The 16,565-nt window shown below is 37.4% G+C and overlaps 1 long non-coding RNA gene across 12 annotated transcripts in view; it reads left to right on the forward strand.

Moving 5' to 3' along the window:
• The window catches only part of LOC134149436 (uncharacterized), a 206,769-nt gene that overhangs the window by 29,695 nt on the left and 160,509 nt on the right, over positions 1-16,565 (forward strand). The window lies entirely within an intron of this gene.

The following is a 16,565-nucleotide window of genomic DNA, read 5'->3' on the forward strand; positions in this document are numbered from 1 at the left end:
GATTTCACAGAAGGACCTGAAATCTGAGTTGAGGAAAAGGAGGAAAAACAACCCTTTTGCAACTATGTGCAAAAGGACTGGAATGGAGGAGGTGAAACTGTATGTCATGACTTTTGAAGAGCAAGTTGATAAAAGGCAAGCATGTTAGCCATGAGACAGAAATATAAGGCTATAAATACAAGGAAAAGCATAGAAGGAAGCCAGATTACTGAAATTCATTTTATGTAGAGAAAGGAAAGGAAGGCATCAAATGTGAGCTTGAAATAGCAGTTTGGTATATTCAGTAGCATGAGTGCAAGACAACATTGTTCTGGGTGAACTGGCCATACTGAGTTGTTCTTTTGACCACGTAGAGGTTACACTGGCATCCAGGATGATATGGCAGAAAGGCATTAAGTAATGTAGAACTGAATGAAGATTGCAGACAGAAAGAATAGGATGCTAGAATTTTGAACCAGTAATGTAAAGGTTACAGAAATTCTTGGCAGTAGATTACCCAGGTATGAAGAAGGAAGAGTGAAGCTAAGGGTGATCTTCAGAGAATCTGTTGTAAAAAGAGAGTGTTTGATGTAGAAAAGCCAGGGAGTCTTTTTATATATTCAAATGAAAAATGTCTCAGATACCTAACAAGCAATTTGGAAATGATAGAGATTTTTGTTGGCTTTACCTTATATAGCACCTAACGATTGTAACAATTGCACATAGCAGTTACAAAAAAGGTATGGGATACATCTCATCCAGATATTATTTTACCAAATTACCTTTATCTTTCAGCTGAAGCACAGAGACTGTAGTCTTCACTCCAAATAGTTTAGTTCTTAGTCTTTTCTGTGACATAAGCAGTAATAGCTTCTCCTAAATGAATACATTCTTACCTTTACCAGTCCTTTAATGTTTATTTTAAAAGATATTGGTGATACTTTTCTTGCATTGAATACACGTTTTATTGGATATCTTCAAGGGAGAGTATAGCCTGGTCTCATCAAAAGCATTATTTAGCATTTTCGATGTTGTTGGATACTCTGGCTTGTTTCATGGTAGCTTTCAGCTGCTGAACTTTCAAAAGACAACATGAAACATAACAGGAAGCAAGTTTTTGCCCTTTTTTTTCAAAAATTGAGTTTATATTTCTGTTGCTCTGGTAAACCAGTGTTTGTATGGGAAATTTATGATTTAACCAACACGAAAGTCTATCCAGCAAATTTCCTCCCCCCATGCAATCTATGGGATTTGAATAATTATTACGTTAAATACCATATTTAAGGACAAGACAAAAATGAATTGTGCTTTTGCATCAAGTGGGCTTTGTTTTTAAAGCAAAATGTCTTTCATTTATTCTTTATTTTTTTCTGGAAAAGAAGAAGTTTAGTGCAGGAAATTAAAAGGTAGTCTTACCGTTCATGTTTGTCAAGAGTTTAGGACTCATTCACATTCTGTAAATTCTGTAGTTCCAAAAATGTTTCCCATTTTACTTTCATTTACTCCAACAAGTTCTTGAACAATAGAATTAAATGCTTACATATGTAGAGAGGATATTTGGATGGAAAGGTGGAGTTAAATATGTTCAAGTAACATGATCATAAATTCTGGAAAGTTAGTTTACTTTTGAGATATCAGACTGATCGTGCATGTGGGAAGATGCCGTCAGATACCTTTTCATTCCATTTCTGAAGAAAAATAGGAGAGATGCTCCTGGAAGAACGCATATATATTAAATATGTTATTTGGTCTTCCCTATGAGCAGCGGCAGCCTGTAATGTAGCCAAGAGTTTTCTACCAGGCACAGGACTCTCCATATTTCCCTGCAGTATTCATTTTCAGTTTCCTCTGTTAGTGTTCTTGCATCAAAGCCTGCAGCCCAGAGCACTTTTAACAGTATAGTAGAGTTCTTGGTGCTGGACCCTGATCCCTACATAATTTGTGCATTTTGTCCACCCAGACTTCCATATACATTGCTTGCTCAGCATAAGGAACAAGAATGGAGGACCTAAGAAGGTAAGAAATGAGGATGAGAACTCCCAAAAGACTTTCTTCTCAGGGAGAAGGGGTGCTGGGCAGCAATCTCATGTTTGTTTAGTAATCTTCTCCTTCTTCTTGGCTCCATGAATCTCATATCTCTTTCTGAGTAATGCTATGACTTCAGCAACCTTCTTAGTATCCTAGTGGTTCAAGTTGCTGTATCGGAAGGTGGAATGCAGCCTAACTCAGGATAATTAAACAGAACCTTCTTTCTTGCTTTCTGTGCAGGTGGTTAGGTACTAATCTGTTATATAAAGATGTGCAGCACCACAGATCATGTTTTTTAGTGATATTAAGTGTGGCTGTTGTATTTCATGCTGAACTCAATATTCTGTGGATGGTAGGTGTTCAGTGAACATTGCTTTATGAATTGGCTACCTCATGGATTACTACATTGCAAATCTTAGGTTTAGATATGAAATAGGAGCTAAGATGCCTGCTTGGCCAAGGTGGTGGTGATTACAGGAACAACAAAAATCCAGAAACATAAATAACTGAATGAGCAGAAAAGAAGGCACTTATGGACTGTTGATAATAACCTGTAGGCATGGGTTTTTGAAATCCAATTACTAGACTTGAACTTTGAAATAATACCTAAAATGAATTTAACATCCTGAGTGCTCTTTATGGAATTGATTTTAGTTATTCTTAAAGATATCAGGAAAACATTGTGTTGTAATAAAAGGTGTAAGAAAAAGTGTTTAATTTTACTATCACAATCTCATAGGAATATATAAGTCTGTAATACTTAGGATGGATTTCTGAGACAGAAGAGTGCTTCCAATATAGTGTAGCATTCAAATTGTGTGCTGTAACTGAGGTTTTAGATCTAATATTTATGGCTGGAGTTTCTTTCACTGGCCATCTGACAATGTTTGAATAAACATAGCACAGCAGAATAAAAATATTAACATCTGAAAAGACAAAGGTAAAGCTATTTTCTTACTTCTTGAAACAGCCCCTCATGTTATTAAAGAAGTGGTTTTGACTTAGAAGAACTACACCATTTTGGTGGAGTTCAAAGGTAGTGCTAATTTCAGCTGAATGCATGCCTTCCTGACATACACAGTCTCTTCTGCCTAGGTAATTGCATCTTCACAGACTAGAACACTGCATCTTTTGGAAACACTATGCTAGTTGCTAGCTAAGTAGTGCCAAAACTTGCTACTGAAAAGTTTCTGCAAAATATACTTACAGTTTCTCTATACCTTTGGGACAGATCTCTGTGGATAGCATTTCTGGTTCAAAGAGATTTAGGGGAGTTGGAGAAAACACATGTTTAAGCATCTATTTATACAGCAATTTGTTTTGGTTGGAAACCAACAATGGAATTTTTAAGTTGAACTGAGAACTATGACATTTCCAACTATTCTGTACTTTAAAATGTGACGGTAAATATGTTTATCAGAATGTTCTGCAATTTCATATCCAGATGTGTGCTGTATGTCATTAGCTGATGGACGTTTGCACTCAGAGCAGGCATGAATTCTGATTGATGAGAATAGGCCTGATCTGCAGCCAGTGTTTCCACTGCGTGGTAACACACTTTCTCTCTCAAATTTGAAAATTTTCAGTTCTAGATCTCAAAAATATCACATCAGTTCTTTGAGATGGCCATTTCCAGCTGAGAGGTGCTAAGCAAAGGACAATATTTGAGCTGTCTCAAAAAGAAAGAGGATTTTTTAAAAACAAGAGTATATCCATTTGATGCCTGTGGCTGAAAATTCTGAAAAAGTTTAGGATAACATTGCAATATTGCATGGTCGTGCTGTGTCTGAATCTCTGCGCGTCATTCGAATTCCCCGGGGACAAAAAGGACTTTGTCAGACTTATATTCTCTTGAACACTTACTCTTCTGTCAGCCCTGGAGAGTTGATTTACTTTGTGATTTTGTAGCATTCCTTTTTTTCCATTTCTCTTGTCCTATTTGTTATCTCTGCACAGAGAAGGTGAACTATTTTCTCAGTGACTAAAGGAATTCTACCCTTTTGTATTTGTAGTTTGTTTCAAGATTGCTTCTCTGAGTATCATCAGCACCAATATAATTGGGCTTGTTCTCCACACACAGATATAAGTGAAAAAAAGAATGGGTGAATAAGGAGCCAGAGACCTTTGCAACTGTTTTAAGTATCATGGTTTTCAGGCACCATTCTGGTACTGAAAATGTGTGGATTTTCAAAGCAAGGAGAGAGTGTAAACAAGGTGATAGTAATAGGTGGAATGACTGGTGCCATTGTAATTTATTTAGGAGCTCAAGGGGGAGCTTGGAAGGTCCTTGGTTCTTTTCCTGGGACTGTCAGCCTAGATTATTCTTTCTCATCAGATTGAAATAGGGTGATCTAAATACATACCTTGTATTAGCTGTTCCTACACTAGTGTTTTGCTTTGGAGTGGCTATGCAGGTTTGAAATACATCACATGGTTGTCCGCGGTTACCACACATTAGCCCAGCGGATAGCACCAATGCACTCAAACTAGGCTCATGTGGAGGAAGCTAAATTAGAAATAGCTGTTCAGGCACACACCAAACCCTCTGCAATCCCCAAAAAGGACAGAAACAGCTTTTGGATAGTCTTGAACAAGATGTACATTGGGATTATTTGCTCCATAGCTTGGATGGTCTAGATGTAGGGTCCTTTGCATAAATTACTTGGATCTGTTGATCCACTATTACTACACCATATTACTCATTAATGTAGACACAGCTGCTCCCAACTAGAAGTGATTTTTACAAGCTCATTAGGAGGACTGCTCTCACAACAGTGTGTTTTGTGGGCTGTAGACATGGACTGAGAGTCAGATTGGTACTGTTCTTTGCAGCTTTTCTGAAACAATGCTTTGTGACTTTTTTTTTCTGTGCACTTTTACAGTGCTTAGAGATGCACCAATTGTTTTCTGAAAAAATAGTTGTTAGCAGTGATGTCATCTGTGCAGCAACTCAAGAGAAGTAGAAAAATAGCCAACTTATTACACTAGAGGGAATCATGTAAACCCGAAATGGAAGTCTATATTAAAGCTTGATGTATGGTTTTAGATTTAGGAGGATGTGCTGCAGTGTGTTTGTTAATGGGGTTATGCAGGAAGGCAAAATAGAATGGATTTTTAAAATATGCTGTGATGTGCATGTAAAATGGAGCTCTTTTTCTTCCTGTTTATTTTCTGCCATAGTTTGGAATTAAAATGTCTCATATATTGATACTGCTTAACATTTTGGTAAATCAGCTTAGGAAAAGTTATGCTAGTTATTATTCTGCTATATGCATTCAGTGATCATTATTAGGTGCGGGGGGGAGGGGTGTTCTGCTATGCAGTTAAATGTGTTGTGCTTCTTAGTATAAAGTAAGGAATGAATAAGATCCAATTTTGAAAACCTCTTATCAGAGTTCTTCACACAGGTTAGTAGAATAGCTTTTATCTTTCTTTCTTTCTTTCTTTTTTTCTTTTTTTGGCCTGCAGAGGAGAATTAATTACTAAAGGAAAAGTTGTAATAAATACTTGTCCTTTATGTGAAGAGATTGAGATACAATATAATTACTGCTTTCCAAGCTGCTAGTCCTACCAGAAATGGAGCAACTATCTGAAATTCTGACTGAATGCAGGCAATTATCAGGATTTGCAAATTTATTTCTTTCCTGTTTGTAAACTACTTAATCCTGTATCTGATTTTAATGTACAACCTGTGTGCACATCTTTTGTGATAAAGCACATATGAGCCCTTGAGGAGACACTGTGGTAGTCATTGTTATGTTACAAAATAAAATGTACAAATTGATTTCAGGATAATATATGGTTGAGAAAGGAGAAGAGAGGTTATAAGGTGTTAAAACGAGGCTTTGACACTAAGCAGCACTAGTAATTAATAAAAACGTGAAGACAAATTACAGTTTGTGAAAAACGGTGCACCATCTGGAATTATGAGAATACTGACGACATTAAATAGAAGAAAATGTGGTCTGGATGGTCCTCTTTTTAGTGTAGATGAATGAGAAGAATGGGACTTCTAACTGAGAGTACCTATGAAAATTTATTTTAGGTTATAAGCATCTGACAGTTAAATGTGGTATCTTAAAGCCTTATGTAAACTATGAATTGTCAACTCATTAACCTCTTGTGTGGGCTTTAGCCTATTCTTAATATTCAGTCTCTGACAATCTGAACCAGAATCTGTTCAGTAGCATCATATTGTCTTCTGAAAAACTGTGCTCTTTGCCAGGTCAAGCACAGGACTCTGAAATGTCCCAGGAGTGTAACTGCATCTTGGCTTTATTTCCCCATGTGTGAAAGGCATTCCCTGTAGCCAAGGGTAAAAGCTTTGAAGGCTAATGTTTACTTTCTCAACAGTCCTGTTGTCAATGGGGTCAGTAAGGATAGAGAGTAACTGAAAAGGAGTTGATAATGTCTTGCAGGGAAGCTGTATGAAGAGTAGCTCTGTTTGATTGTGTGCCAGTGTATAGAAACAAAGATGAGTAGCACATCAAAGTTAAAAATATGATCCTCAGTGGCTGGTAACATTGCTTAATGCACTCTTATAGTTACTTAATGGAAACAGGTTTTATGCTGTTCTAGCCATATTATTGTTTCCAGTCCTCTCCCTGGTACTCACTACTCTTCTGTGTTGCTCTTCTATTGCTAATATCCTTATTTTCCGCATTTCAGACTTGCTTACAGTTCTTTGCGCTGCCAGAGTGAAACTTTCACTGTGCTTTTCAGTTACCTGTGCTGCAAATTAGTTGGATCTCTAACTAGTTGTTTAAACACAAAATCGAACCCCATCATTGTTTACCCATCAATCGTTTTTATTTCTTGTGCTGCTTTTCCCATTTTGAAGTTTCCCAAACACTTACTAAATGTTTTAAAAGCTTTACTATCTGAAATACTTGATGCTGTTTATGAAATAAAACTTTACTAGGGTCTGTTAACAATTTCTCAGACTTCTGAAAGGCATTTTTGTCAAATTACAGTATTAGAAATTTCACTTATATTGAAGTTGTAGGTAGAAAATACTACATAATATTGGGTTTTTTTCCCCCAGATAGTCCTGTTATGAATTTCTGTGAAGTTTATATGAAGATACCTGCATAATATAGTAGAGAAGCGCTTCTGATGAAATAATGTGTTTAAATAGTATGTGTTTTCTTGAGTATAACCTCATCTGAAGTTGAGTTTTGAGTGATATAAATGGAATTTAGTAAGATCTTTTTTATGAAAGCTTCTGGGAAAACTGAGCCAAACAACAGTTTACACTGCTATATCTCATGGTGATTCTGTATTTACTCTTTCAATCACTTAATAAAAATTCCTTTATGTTAAATATCAAGAGGAGACTATTTTTCTTTTAAGTACAAAGGCAATCAAAAATATGAAAATCAAACCATATGCTTACATAGTCATTAACCAGGATGCAGCCAGTGTCACCAACATATTTTAAGTATTATGGGGAGACATACATTAGGTAAATTTCAGTTCAGTCTTTTGTAGTCTTGTGTACTTTTCAGCATGAGAAGTAATTAACATTTATCATCCTTTTATTTATCAATATGAGCATGTGATCCAAAGATGCATAAAATATACTATATATGAAGATACAGTCATGCTACGGACATACAGCTTACTGATAGCACTTTGGGGCACTATCTAAATATTAAATATAAATACATCATTTGGAAGGAGTAGACTGTGACTGCGAACAATCAGCATGGGTTTACCGTGGGTAAATTGTGCTGAACTAGCCTGATTGCCTTTTATGATAAAAAGCCTGGATGAGGCTGTGGAGCAGGTGAAAGCAGTAGATGTCATGTATCTCAACTTTAGCAAGACTTCCGACACTGTCATACAAATATATATATGTCCAATTTAGGATATTATAGTCTGCATGGGTAGACAACTAGATGGACTGAAAAAAAAAAAAAACTTGTTAGATGGTCAAGCTCGGAGGGGAATGATTAACAGGTTGTACTCTACATGAAAGTGAGAAGGGGAGCACCCTAGGGGTGTCCTCTGGGACCTGTCCTGTTCAGCTTCTTCATCAGTGACCTGGAGGAGGTTCAGACTGGATCTAAGGATAAATTTTTTCACTGTGGGGATAGTCAATCAGTGGAACAGATTACCCAGAGAGGTTGTGGTGTCTCTGTGCTTGAAGACATTCAAGATGTAACTGGATGAAGCCCTGAGCAACCTGGTCGAACCTCACAGTTATCCCTGCTTGGAGGAGGAGGTTGGACGAGAGACCTCCTGAGGTCCTTTCCAACCTGAATTATTCTCTGATTCTGTAATAACTGGTTAAAACTTGTATAGCTGTATATAGCTGGAGAGCAGTTTTGCTTTATAATTCTCTCTCTGTGCTGGGAAGACATTGCTTCTGAAGACCTTGGAGATGTTGCTTAACATCTGAGCTTAATAGGAATACCTTAATAAAGCAGCCAGGTATGGCAGACGATTAAAATCTGGACCCTAGGCATTACAAGTTGAATATAAGTTCATTCCTCAGGCACAAGCTTTAGCAACTTTCTTGGAGGAGAAAACTTGAGCCCATCTCATCATGAGGCCAAAGGTAATCCTTCCTTCGAGTGAAGCTGGAGGGGGCATGACCAAGTCTGTCCCCAATTACAGACATGTAGGACTTTCTGCAAGAGTCCCAAATTCACCCCCATGAAGGGCAACTGAGTCTGTGAATACCCTCAGCAAAGGCTGTCTTTTCATCCGTGGTAGTATGCGCTGCCCTGTTGTGATGTAATCTGGTGGAGCTGGCTCAAAGAGCATGTCAGCTCTTAAGCCTTTTTTTGTCTCTATTTTGATACCTGAATTTTGATTTTTTTGACTTCTTTCTCCAAATATGCCATTTTTAATAGTTACAGATTTCTAAATTTAAAAAGAAAAGCCTATTTTTGATGGATAGGAGAACTTAACAAAAAGCATTTTTTGCCAGTGTAGAAAGTGACAGCATGTTTGGCATATGCAATTACTATAGTGATTCTAAAATTTAGTAACTTTATAGCATTCTTTCTAGTTCAGATGCATTTTACTTAATTTTAGCTGTTTTTTTTCTTTGTGTTGTAACTGAAAGGTACTTAGCTCTTCTCAGACTGAACTTCTGTCTTTTTTTATTTGTTCAAGTGACTTGTCTTTCTGTAACTACTAAATTGTCAATATGCTATTTAACTCGTAGCTCAACTTTTTTCATGAAAAATACCTGCTCATATATTTCTGATTTGAACTGCCATTTAGGAAGGCCTCAAGTGCATGGACTCACCAAAACCTCTGGAATTCTTTTTGCAATCATTTCAGTGAACATAGGAACACCTTCTCAGCAATACAAAATAAAGCTCATTGAGTTTTACTTCTGTGGCAAACACAATACATTTTTGATATAGAAATTGGAATAGTCTTCACTTTTCTATCCAAGAAAATGGAAGTAGCAGAAAGCAGCCAGGTCAGATCACTCAGGCCAGTGTTTCCAAGTGCTGGGTAGGCCCATGTTGGAGGACAGAAGTGGAGCCAAGTTCAGATGAGTTATCATCAACTTCTGACTTCACAGTTAGTCTTCCAGGAAAGCACCTGATGGGCTTTTTGACAACACCAGGAGACTGTTAAGCCTCATTTCACTTGTCTATAATGTGATTAGACAAACTAGTGATTCCATTTTGGTATCTGTGTCATCCTTTCAGCTGTGTGAGTCAACAATCTAGAAAAGCATGGAAAATGTATAGAAATTTATGACAATAAAACTAAGTTCTTTATTTTTTCCATATGCATTAGACTAAAGTATCTAAACATATGGGCATAGGGTCATGAGAGAATATGATATATTATAACTTCCTAGGAAGTAGACTTATGGCTGTTACTATTATGATTTGACTGATAGATCTTTTCATTGCTTGTACTGAATTTACAGTAAAGTTTATATTGTGCTGATTATACATATTTTAGTTTCATATGATTTCCCTTACTTAAGAGGCTTTCTAAACAACTCAGTACAGTAGCATATACAAAGCTATAAAGGAGCAATTTTCGCCTTTTTACTGAATCACTTTATGTTGAACAGCAACAGTTGTTATCATGTGATTGCTTGTACTATAAAAGCTTCTAGGTGACAGAATCAAAAGCCTAATATTGTATGTATTGCCTACTGTCTATTTCATTCTTTGGAAAAAAAGTATTGGGTATGAATTTCTAGCATCTTAAATGTATTAAAAGTTTGCCTTTTGAAGTAGAAAGAATGGTATTCTTGAAGTTATTTTTATACTATGTCTATGATCTAGGACTGTAGGAATACACCAAATCGTATCTGATGCATAAGCATATGTTCTGAAGGAGTTGCACAGTTTTGATGAGGCCTACCATTGGTCTCTGGGAGAGATGACTGGAGAGCCTGAGCTTAAGGCAGCAAGAGGGTATAATGCTGTTCCCAGATTTGTCACAGATTCCTGTTTGTATAACATTGGTGAAGTTATTTATGTGTAGATCAGTAAAACAGGCATATTGCCTGTGTAAGACATGTAAGTATTCTGGTAAACAATTAAAACCTGTTCTGAGATCTGCCTAGGGAAAACCCTGTAAACTACCATGGATTTATGAGGAATTCTGGAGCTTAAAGTACCCACCATTAACACTCTCCTGTGTGATTCATGCAGGCCTATGAATACCCTCTCCTATTCAGAGAGGTGCTACATCTCCTTTTGATAGGAAGGCATAGAATATGGCTTACTCTTATAAGCAGTTCCTGGAGAGGAATACTGTAGAACTTCGGTATCCTGCAAGGAAGACTTGTGAGTGGGTAGAAGTATTGTGCAAGCCACTGCAAGTGCCAGTCTAACCAATGTGGGTATTTTCACAATGGTGATTTGTACACTACAGGAGAGAAACTTAAAACATGAGGTTTCTAAGTCTTTGGTAAATAAAAGAACTTGTCACACTGCATATTTCAGATTGGAGTCATTTTTTTTTTTTTTTTTTTTTTTTGGTTTTGGTTTGTTTTTGGTTTTTGTTAGTTTGTTTTGTTTTTGTGGGACTTTGCATCTTGTATTAGAAAGTTGCACATGCAACTCCTCCTCTTCTGGCTGCACATGCTAAAGGAAAACCAGTTGTGTTACAAACTACCTACAGAATTCTTCGATTTCAAGTCAGTGCCTTGTTCTTGAAAAGAGTACTATGTTCATGTTTGAAAATGGATTGAATGGTATGTTGGCTTGCAACTAGTGTATGTGTCCTATCCAGTAATTTGAAGTAGAAATGAATGTAGCATGATGTAACACATTAAACACAAATCACATTCAAGCTGGAAACACGTAGAAATTGATTTGGATGGCGATATTTCAACAGGGAAAACTCAAAACACCTATCTCAGCAGAGAGTGCTCAATATGTCTGGGAAGGTTTGTGATAGAATGAGTGAGAAAAGGGAATTTGGAAGGAATTCTTTATTCTCACCAATCAGCTTCCTTTCCTTACTTTCCCAGCTGTCCAACTAGGTGAGGTTTGTGAACAGAGAAAGCAGATGTCTGTGGAAGGTTGTCTGACTTCTGCGAACATTCAACCAGCTTGTTAAAATTTAACAATTTCACCTGGCCAGCAGATCCCTAAGCAAGCCAGACAGCAGAGATTACTGTATGACAGAGGGTGGAAGAAAAGCTTGTGCTGCATCACGGAGGTACCAGCATCAGTCCCTGAAAAAAGAGCCACTGTAGCTTTAAAATGCCCTGTGATCACTCTTATGCAAGGATTTAGAATCAAAATGTTAATATTCTGTAGGGACATAAAGTAACAAACTGCCAAGAAAAACTCTTGAAATGCCCTGGATGTTACTGACTGACTGCCTGCCTAAGTTTGTGATTGTTTCTATGCTGTAGATTGAACTGAAGAATCTCCAAAATGAGCTCACCTTTGTGCAAAACTTCAAATATTTCACATGACTAATTGCCTTGGAGAGATTTAAGGGGGAATGTTCTTCTTTTTAAATTGTATTTCCATCATTCTATATGTAAAATGTTTCAGTAACATTGGGGAAGGGAGACAAAATACCTAAAGTTCTGAATTTTGAAACCAAGTATTTAGTAGTTCACCTTCTGTGTGTTTAAGATTATTAAAGCACATAATGATTTACAACACACACGAATCAACTTTAGCTTTTGCTAGCAGGAAGGGGTATGTGCCTTTGAAAATTGGTCCAAGAATTCCTTTTATGTATACTCACAACATAATAGTCTGTACTTAATCTGAAATTATAAATATCATGCACCAAGTACTATGAAGGCAGAGAATGGCTCAGGAGCTGAGGTAGAAAAGGGGGATCTCAGAAGCCTGTAAGGCTCACATTGAAGTCAGCAGGAGCTCTGCAAGTATCTTTGGCGTTTTTACTTTAATGAAACTTTCTTTGCAGTTTTATGAATTTGGAAATTTATGCTTTCAATTCTGTCCAGTTACAGTTTTGAGGTAGGATGTGTTGTAGTTGCAAAGTTAAATAGATGAAGTTATGAAGCTAAAACTTCAGCAAAGTAGAATTTCTGTGGTTTGATTCAGTTTCTAGCAAGAAAACGTGCTTGCTATTAGTTTAAGTTTAAAAAAACAAACAAACAAAAAACCCTGCAAAATGTATCCTTAGCAAAAAGCTGTTTGGCAGAAAGAGGGTAAGTATGCTCCTCCTTCTTTAATACTTCCCTTGGGAAGCAAAATTATAAGAGAAACCTATGTAAATGTTTCCATTAGACCTACTTATTATAAAATATGATCTTCCTTCAAAATTTAAATTTGGATTAGATTTGTATTTTATCCTTTTCTGAGCATTTGCCATGATTTATTCTGTGGCCAAATTTGAGACTGCCTTCAGAAGGCAAAAGAGAAACTTACTACAGATTCTGGAGTTCCAGGTTGAAAAAGGACTGTACTGACCAGTCTAATGGTATAGTATGGTGGACTAAGTCACCCTCCTTTATTGTTCAGTTCCCAGTAAGAACACTTCTATTACTGAACAACTGAAGAGTTCACTATTACTCAAGAAAGATATGACTGTGGGTTTGGTCTCCATTGACAGTTGCAGCCCTGATGCATATGTGAGACCGTGTTATTTTACATTAGCGGTAAAGTTGCAATCACAGGACTGCTGGGAGACCTTCTGTACAACAGTATGGGACTTTGGTGCAAGGCAAAATGTGAGCTCTGCTATGTTGTTCTTCAGGGGTTAGTTGGCCCTTTCAGTGCTTATTTTGGTACTCTTGGTTACAAGAGCTTCCTATTAGAAAATTTTGTCTTTTTGCTTGAAAAATAGTGAAGTTCATTTTAAGGCTAACTGAGGCCTATATAGAGATTGCTAGAGAGATTGTCACATATAGCTACGTTCCAGGTTTGTCTTTCATCTGAGTACTCTGTTATGTTAGTTAAGCTTTCTTACACTCTTGTAAGATATATTTTTAATAAAAAAAGGAATACAATGAAGGCTATTAAATATTCTAAACAGTCTAATACTTTAAGGAGTCTAGCTTTATGCGATTGTACTTTCTTGAAATAAAGACTTCCATCTTGCTGAATTATCATCCATTTCAAGTGACCATCTTTTGGCAGTATAGCAGCTGACATCAATTTTTCTAACCTTTGATTTTATCTCTTTTGACGTTGAAGATGATATCACTGTTTTGAAGGAGAGGTTGGGCTTTTTTGCTTAGGTGGTAAAATAATTCTGGTAATAACACTGGTCTGAAGAGGTATTCTTTTGCAAATGTGGAAATAAATGTTTTATTTTTTCTGAATTGAAAAAAATATAGCTACTAAATGCCTGGGGTTTACAGCACAGGTAGGAGCTTTTAACAGAAAACTCTTGTATTTTTCCTAGTCCCAAAGTATATTAAACTTACTACTTTGTCATTTTTTAAGTGGAAGTTAATGTTCTCCAGCAGTTTTGTTTTACATGTGAGTTTTTCTGAAGCCTTTCAAGACTTCTAGGAGGTATTTTCACATGGTCTCTCTTTTCCAGCAAGTTGTAATTTTAGTGTCTGTACAAGGGAAGCTGCGCCTGTCGCCCTCTTGATACACCTTTTAATACCCCCCGGTCTTTGCTGAACGTGTTGGAGAGGGGACGAAGGGGCTCACTCTGTGGCATCTGAACGGCAGACGAGTCTGGAGAGCCTGGCGGTTTGATGGTCCCTTGGCACCTGCCTGCGAGCAGAGAGTGGAGCGGGGGAGAAGGGTTGGCAGCTCATGTGCCCGTGGTGCTCGCCGTCTCCAAGGAGACCTCCGCCTTTGTCTGCACATGTCCACAGCAACTGCCTAACTGATGGCATCACACGGGACACTCGCAGTCTGTCTCGCTGTCCGCCTCTCTGGGGCGGTTTGGCACCGTGTTGTTAAGGGGAGAGTAAAAAACCAAAACATTACGCCCTAGAAAAAAGTAAAAGAAAGCTTTTGGACTGCTTTTGGACTGTTTGAACCGTCCTGTGGTCAAAGTCTATTGCTAGTATGTCGCCAGCACAGATGTGAAACATGGTGTTGCTAGTATTTCTTCCCAATCTGTGCCATAACTCATGCATAGATGATACTAGGCATTTCTTTGAATGAGACAGCTGTTAATGCCACTACTGAATTTACACTAATTATAAAATGAAAGGTCTGGAGCTCTCTTTCCTTCTCAGAGCTCGATAGTCTAGTTTTGCTGATTAAAAAAAAAAAATCCTCCCTCCATTACAAAAAGCTCAGGGAAGGAGAAGATGTCATTAGCGCTGGTGCTGAAAAGCATGCTGATGTGCTCTTTTTTGTTGTTGTTGTTGTCGCTTGCAGTTTTGTTGTACTGATGATTTGCTAATGAAAGCCAAAGCTCTTTCAAATTTAGTCCCTCAGCACTAGGGCTGGAGATGAAGAGCTCAAGTTTAAAAATATTCTTGTTGAAGGGAGGAGAAGGTTGCAGAAAGGCAGTAAAAAAAAAGATGCTGAAGCAATACTGGAGGTCACTGAATACCTGCATTCATGTAATTTGGGAGGATGGGGGACTTGGGCTAATCCTCCCTTTCTTGCTAAGGAAAGAGTCCTGTTAACATCAGGGGCAATCTAACCTGAGTTACGGAAACAGGATATTACTGAGAAACAAAAATTGCATCACAACTCAGTGGATGAAAATGCTGTAACGTATTAGCGAATAAATTTAGTAATTACCAAAAGAAATGTTATTTTTCTTATAACTCACTACCTTTTAATTACTTTTTAATCTTCTTTTCCTGCAAAAGCGGCCTTAAAAAAAGGAAAAAAAAAAAAAAAAAAAAAAAAAAAGAAGAACATCAGTTACGTAGCTTGGCTTTGTTTGTTTATAATAGAAAGTGTTCGTAATTTGTATAAAACTGGGGAGAGGGCATAGTCTGTGTCAGTTTATCTACAATGTGTCACACTGGGGGTAAATACCAGCTGGTACATGAAAAAGGTCCAGGCAAATGTAAGCCAACATACGTAAGCATGGACAGCTTGAGGAGCGTAGTTTGAACAAATAAGTGGAGTTTGCTGCAGCCACAATTCTCAGCTCTCCTAGTAGCATTTTTTTAGATAGACTGTCATTAAATCTGTGTCTTCAAAAAGTAATCATATTTACTGTTAGAAGCCAGTCCCTAACCCCTCTGCCTTTACTTTAAACTACTGAAAATAAAATAACATTATAGGCCTTTGATCTTGAAATTCTTACTGCTGCCTCAGTTTATTCATGTGAGCAGATGGGTATGATAAATGTGTGAGCATCCTCAGAGTCTTTGCTATTACACATTATTACACAAGGATTTTTATATAATTATATATATAACAAAAATTAGGATTACACATTAGCATATGAGGATTTCAAAGTAATGATTTGCAGGTCTTATAAGTCTTTTTGATGAAGAAATATTTTCTGTGCTTCATAAAGAAGAAAATTTAGGCATTAAACAGCTTGAGGACAACTAAAGGGACAAGTACAAGGTAATATAGCAAGTCCACGCCAGAGCATGTATAAATCTACAGACTGAGACCAGTAAATATGACAGAGCAAGCTGCTGTAAACTGGAATGAAACAAGGGTCCTGATTAGTACCAGGCTTAGTTTAGAGGAGCCTGTAGGAGAAAGTCTTGTCAGTAAGAAGATCCTGTACTGTGACTACAAGCCTTGAAAGTTTTTCACAAGCTCTGTGGTCCTCCCTCCTCGACTCTGGGGAAATTCCTGAGCTGTGCTTAATTAAAGCATGATAGATAGCACATTTGGGGAGGGGAGGGAGAAAACAAGTTTCTTCCCCCTTCCTTTCTCTCCCTCAACTTCTGGCCAAAGCCTTAAGCCAGTTCATCTCTCTCCTGTGCTGCAAGAGAGGTATGAAGTGGTAGGACTCATGACCTTGTCTACTTTTAAGTTTGAATCCCATGTTTTGGACAAGAGAGAAAACAAACTTGTAACTATACTGGAAATTTCTTTTTCTTACTAGTTCCTGTTTGAACCTACCAGGATTTTGTGTGAACATGGTACTGGGGACCATAGTTCATCTGATAAAGGCCTAGCAGACTGGGCTTTAAGAAGATTCCCAGAGAGCCCTGCTGCCTCCAGGAGCCATACAGTACA

Source organism: Rhea pennata, chromosome 1 (assembly GCF_028389875.1).
Source record: "Rhea pennata isolate bPtePen1 chromosome 1, bPtePen1.pri, whole genome shotgun sequence".
NCBI classification, from domain to species: domain Eukaryota; kingdom Metazoa; phylum Chordata; class Aves; order Rheiformes; family Rheidae; genus Rhea; species Rhea pennata.